Raw genomic sequence first — 6,000 nt, forward strand, 5'->3', positions numbered from 1 at the left:
TATTTGCTGGACCTGGGTATTCTAGTCCATATTGCAAAAATTCTTGAGTTTGTAACTTTGGGTCGAAAATGTAGTCATCATCAGTGGCTGTCAAAGACGTTGCCCATTGAATCCAATGTGGATGTAATGCTTTAGCATTTGGAACGCTAACTTTGGTAACAGCCTCAAGGGCTGGAACTGGAGATACGAAAATAATGCGTTTCCCCTGGCCTAGTGGTCTTTAATGACAGCCATATGAACAGCAGAGAAAAGTTTCTAAGTGGAAGCAAAGCGTTGTTCTGCTGCTGAATACAAATGTGATTTGTATGCAATCTGGACTGTTTCAACCTCACTGAAAGTTACATAGGTGAAACCAATGGCACCAGCAATTATTCTGGTGACTAGACGTTTTTTATTGTTCCTTGTGTGTAAGTGTTGTGCTGCAAGCATGTCTGTATGTCTGTTTGCAAAGCTCTGAGAATGCTTGTGTGTTCGACTGTCCAAAATTTACTGGAAAAATCAGGACATATTAAGTCATATAAGGGTTTTATGCGTGATGCATAATCTGGAATGTAAATTCTGCCAAAATTTAGGAAGCCCAATAGGGATTGGAGTTATTTAATTGTGTTCAGAGGTTGTAACTGTGTGCATTTTTCCACGAATTGTGGTGCTAGGCTCTTTCCTTCACTTGATAGCTCATATCCCAAAAACAGGGCGCTTCGAAGGCTATTTTTGTTTTTTTTTAATTGAATTTATAGCCGAATTCGGCAAATCCCACAACAATGCGGGCTACCCGTCTTAGGTGTTGAAGTAATTCATCATCCATGAGATAGATATCATCTACATAGGACAATGCTTCAGGGTCAATGTCGTGCACTATCGAAGTCACACGAGCCGCGAACAGTCCTGGACTGTTCTTGTATTCCTGGCGTAAACAACAGAATTGTTTCTGAGAGCCTAGTGCGCTGAAACTTGTTAGGTCTCTACTCTCAGGTGCTATATTTGGCAGAAGAAACCATTGGAAATGTCCAGTGTTGTTTTGTATTTTTTACACACTATGTTGTTCATGAGTGCTGTGCTATGTGAGTTTTGTAAAGCGTATGTGCGTGTATGACTGTTTAAATGTCTGTAGTCCAAAACTATTCTGTGCGAATGGTCCGGTTTAGCTACTGGGAATAAGGGATTATTTTTTGGTGAGACACAGGGATCGATGACGCCCTGGTACTCCAGTTGTGTGAGGATTTCCCTCACGAGTGCTTTAGCATCATGTTTTATTGGATATTGTGGTTGAGGATGGAGTTGATTTTTAATAGGAATTACAAGACAGGGGGAATCTTTATCCCACCCTACGTGGTTACGATATAACGTGGGTGCCTGCGCCAATGCCAAATTGATGGCGTAGGATTCTACGAGGTCATTGGCAACCAGGGGTGAGAAAGAAGGTTTGATAACATCTTCCCCATATGGGCAAGTACGGACAAATTCAGGTGGCGAATCCCTTTCGGCCAGAAGTATATCATATATGTTTACGACGCGGTCCCCAAAAATTGCGGCGATTGTGCATTCATTGTTTCCTTCTAACTGTAACGTTACTTTGTACACCCTATCAGGCATGGAGACACGCATGACCGCAGTTTCAACTTGTAAGAAGTCATCACTTGCTTTCATCTCCAGATGCTCTTGAAGATTCCAGAAAACTATTGTGACCCCTGCCGCACTGTCTAATAGCGCTAATGCCCACTTCTTGTTCTTCAATAGAGCCCTCTTCTTGAGTGGTATGACGAACTGCAACTGCTGCCACTTTTTTCTTTTTGAATTGGGGTTTTTGTTGGGGAAGTTTCTCTTCTTTTTTTAACAGAAACTTCTGTTGAGCGTTGTGATTCCTGTCTTGGTTTCATGTACTTAGTTCTTTGCTCTGACCGCCCACCTCTCTAGCTGTGTTTTTCCGGTGACTCCTGAAAGAAACGAGATTGGCGTGTATCAGTATATTGATATCTGTCAGGTGTTTTTATATTATCTTTATTTCTGAGGTTATATCTATTTCGTGGGGTCTCCGTATGCGGAGAATCTCCCCTTTCTTTTTTAGATGGTTGTTGTTTTTTTTTTATACCTGCTTTTTTTAGTACTCTCAGGAGCTTGCTTCATAGAATCTTTGTTAGATTTACCCTGTAACTGGTTTTGTGGGTCTGGCCCCCAGACTATCTCGACCCATGCTAGAGTAGGTTTCCGCAATTATTTTTGGCAGCTCACGTTCTTGATCCTGTGGAGGAACATCCTGGAGCCACATGCGCACTGCTAATGCAATTGCTTCCCCTTTAAGGTTACCTAATATAATTGAGGATACGGGGGAAAATTGCCCATTAATTGCATCCCCATGTCCAGGCCCTGGGCAGCCCCGTATTCGTCTTGAATTTGTTTCAACACTTCTGGTAAATTGGCAAGTGTCGGTGTACTGTGTGCGGTAGTATAGAGCGTGGCAAATACTGTGCCCCAAGTATTGCAGTTGTCTACTGTGGGAACCATCCCAAATGGCAAGCACATAGTTAATATTCTATGTTTATCCTGATGTCCCATATGGGGAAATACTGCTTCCAGTGCATTTATTTTTTGAGCTAACCAAAACGGAATCTCTTCTCGTTTGGCGGGCACTTTATCCATGATCAAATGTACAGTCGCCGGATTAATGCCTTGCGTTATTGCATGTGGTTGCGCCAGAGCAGCACATACTGGGTTTGTGTTTAATGTTTGCATTACAAACTGTACTAATCGTCTATATATTGTCGTAAGCTCAGCATGTAAGAGACGGACTTCATCTGCCGTTAGGTTCGCTGCAGCAGGGTGAGGTTTATAAGTGGCCAATAAAGGCCAGGTAGGACCATCATCACTTAGAGGACCTAACCTTGTGTTCCCTTAAGCTGCTGGAAATGTGACCCAAAAATACCAAAATTCTGTTCTGTAGGCTAGATGAGCCTCAACAACAAATGTAACTGGACCCCCCTAGGCCGTTAGGCCATGTGCCAATAAATGTGCAGTAAGGGGTGGTCACATATTGACTGCATTTGCTACCTGTTGCGGTTTCGCCATGATGAATGGTTAATTTTGTTCAGAGATCAGCACACCAAATGGGGATTATCCTTTTAGAGTTCAAGCTTGGTACTCCCTACTTAGCTGAGGAGGAGAATTCTTAATACCACGGACATCTCCATATATAGTACTGAGGTGTCTTTGTATTTAGTGAGGCAGAGATACTCATGAGGACCCGAAAATTAGAATCTGACCAAACACTGGCTGCGCCATGTCGCATAGGCGCTCATTATCTTAATGAGACTTCTGGATTTGGGTGGCAGAATCACTTGCGCTGTGGGGGACTGAGTCTGAACCCACTACAGGTGACTAATCCGGGTTTTGACCTGGCTAACTAGCACTGCCTCATCTCCACCCAAGAGCAGGGATGATTGGGCAGCCGAGTGCATGACACAGTTGATTCCTTTGGGAAATCAAGGTAACTCAGATTGCATCATTTCTCTCAGTTACATTAGTGTCACATATACAAAGACAATCAGAGGCAGTATATATTTCAATAAGGTTTTAATGAAGCAACTGCATCTTAGATAATAAAGCATGTACTGCAATACCTAGGACGATGAAGCATGACAGGATTTAAATTGTAACGAGGACAGTAAAACATAAAAGAAACGCTACCAGATTGTCGCCAGTATCATTAAAATAATTCCTACCTTGGCTATGTTAGAGAACAGCATGTTAAGCTCTAGTTCTACCCTTCTGGATCCCCTGGGAAGACATCATCCCTCATACCTGAGCAAGAGGCTTGTAATCTACATAAGCAGCTGTAGCGAAGGACTCAGCAATCAGCATACAGTTGTGGTCATCTGGCTGGAACCTTCCTCTAACATACATGGGTCAAAGTAGTGTTTTTATAATAAAACAGCTGATGTTCCAAGAAAGGATCCCTACGTAAGAGTGTGTATGTTTCTATGAACACTACAGACAAAGCGTTACCACGCTTGCCGGCAACCTATCTTACTGTAGCCTTGAGGACAGCACAGAGTGAAAGAAGTGTCTTGTTTAAGAACGCAGTGCTGGCCTAGGCAAAGAAGAAGCTAGATAGAGAAAATAAAACAAGACCGCAAATGTGGCTATTGATAACATAATAAACTAAGCTGAATAAAATATATCTAGGTTAAAGAGCACAGCAGCAGGCCTAGTTCTCTAAAATAACGTGTATGAAGCTATAACTAAAATGGCTCCACAACAGGTGAATACTTGCATAAGGTTTGTTAAGCCAACTGGTAAAACCGCGAAGAATAAGTCATACTGGATCTGGAAACATTTAAATAGCTCTCCTTCACATGTACGTTGTGCCACGGTTACAACTGCACTCTGACACCTTCCAGGATTTGAACATGTGGAGCTGAGTATGTGCCCCCAAAGTTGCTCTAAGGTAGGTTCCAGACCTTTTTTCCATACCGTAAGAGCCAAAGACGGGATTGATGAAAGAAACAAAAATCCAGTGCAGAAAGACTAACCTGGAAACATAATAACTGTACATCAATACTCCTCAGAATGGGAAGGCAGGCGTGTCTGTAAAGAATCTGGAGCTAAAGTATCAAGAAGAAATTTCATTGTCAAAGGTAAATAATTATTCTCTTGATGGATACTTCCACCTGCAGATTCTTCACCTCACAAGTCAATATCAAAGCAATAAACCCCCAAGAGAAGGTTCTGAGGTGAAACTTGATCAAGAGCCTTGCCATATGGATCCATATAGGCAATCTTCCCTGCAAGTCCAGGGTGTAGATAATTATTGACAAAGAAGAGAAGCAGAACCTCACAAATAGGCCAACACACACACCAGCTTCGATACTTCTGGTGAGAACTGGTATCACTCCAGAGAAGAGTTCCCAAAACACCTAACACAAAGACACCAATTGCTGCCAGCCTGTTCATTATTTCATGTTCTTGTAGAATACAATTTGTATGTGTTTTTAAATCATGCACCACCAAACCATCTGGTTCATACCAACCCTCTCTGATAGGGGACAACCAACCAAAATCTCGTCAAAATGCCCAACATCACATTTAAAACTGGAAAGAACCAGGTAGAACAACCTAGGGCCAGATGTACATAGATTCTTTTCAGGTCGCAAACGTCCCGATTTGCAGAATCAGGCCGTTTTTGACCGAAAAAAATTATTTTTCTATGTACCAAATCTATTTTGCGATTCTGTAACCTATTACCAAACCGCAAAGTGGGTTAGCAATTCGGTATTAGGAAGGGGCGTGTTGAGGTCATCCCCTAATAGAGACTCCCACTGCCATGTAAGAATGTTTTGCACACAAAATGCAGTTGCAAAACATTCAAGTAGGTATTAACCAATTCGCAATGGATTCCTCATGGAGCTCTTTCCCTTTGTGAATGGTTGCGAAAATGTTTTTAGAGCAGGTAGAGGTCCTACGGACCACAGCCTTCTCATAAAAAATTAAATTAAAAACTATTCTTTTTTTTTTGTTTATACATCCCATTTTCTTTTAAAGAAAACGGGCTTCATTTAAAAAGAAACAAAAATGTTGCTTTATTTAAAGAGCAAACACAAACATGGTGGTCTGCTGTCTCCAGCAGGCCACCATCCTTGTGTTTTTGGCAATTCCCAAAGGGTCGCAAATTGCGACTTACCTAATGAATATTAATAAGGTAGGTCAAATGCAAAGCACTGAGACTCACAAACAGTGGAAAACATACTGTTGTACATAGTTCTTTGAAATTTCCTAATAGCAAATCTAAAAAATGAGCTATTAGGAAATCACAAAAGGAAATCTATGTACATCTGGCCCTTAGTGCCAGACTCTTCCCACATGATATGGAAATTGAAAAAACAGATGCCTACATAGCAGCACTAATCCACCAGCCAGAATATGTTAAAGTGGAACACCAACTAAGCTCGTCGCCCAGAAATTATTGACACAAAAGAGACTGCCTTAAGGCAACTGAATATGACACTA

Source organism: Pleurodeles waltl, chromosome 4_2 (genome assembly GCF_031143425.1).
Source record: "Pleurodeles waltl isolate 20211129_DDA chromosome 4_2, aPleWal1.hap1.20221129, whole genome shotgun sequence".
NCBI lineage: Eukaryota > Metazoa > Chordata > Amphibia > Caudata > Salamandridae > Pleurodeles > Pleurodeles waltl.